Source organism: Chiloscyllium plagiosum, chromosome 15, assembly GCF_004010195.1.
Source record: "Chiloscyllium plagiosum isolate BGI_BamShark_2017 chromosome 15, ASM401019v2, whole genome shotgun sequence".
Taxonomy (NCBI): domain Eukaryota; kingdom Metazoa; phylum Chordata; class Chondrichthyes; order Orectolobiformes; family Hemiscylliidae; genus Chiloscyllium; species Chiloscyllium plagiosum.
Window position 1 is genome coordinate 12,664,242 of NC_057724.1, and position 312 is coordinate 12,664,553.

A 312-nucleotide genomic window follows, 5' to 3' on the forward strand; every position below is an offset into this window, starting at 1 on the left:
TCTAGAGGTTTATAAAATCATAAGGGGCATGGATAGGATAAATAGACCAAGTCTTTTCCCTGGGGTGGGGGAGTCCAGAACTAGAGGGCATAGGTTTAGGGTGAGAGGGGAAAGATATAAAAGAGACCTAAGGGGCAACTTTTTCACACAGAGGGTGGTACGTGTATGGAATGAGCTGTCAGAAGAAGTGGTGGAGGCTGGTACAATTGCAACATTTAAGAGGCATTTGGATGGGTATATAAATAGGAAGGATTTGGAGGGATATGGGCCGGCTGCTGGCAGGTGGGACTAGATTGGGTTGGGATATCTAGT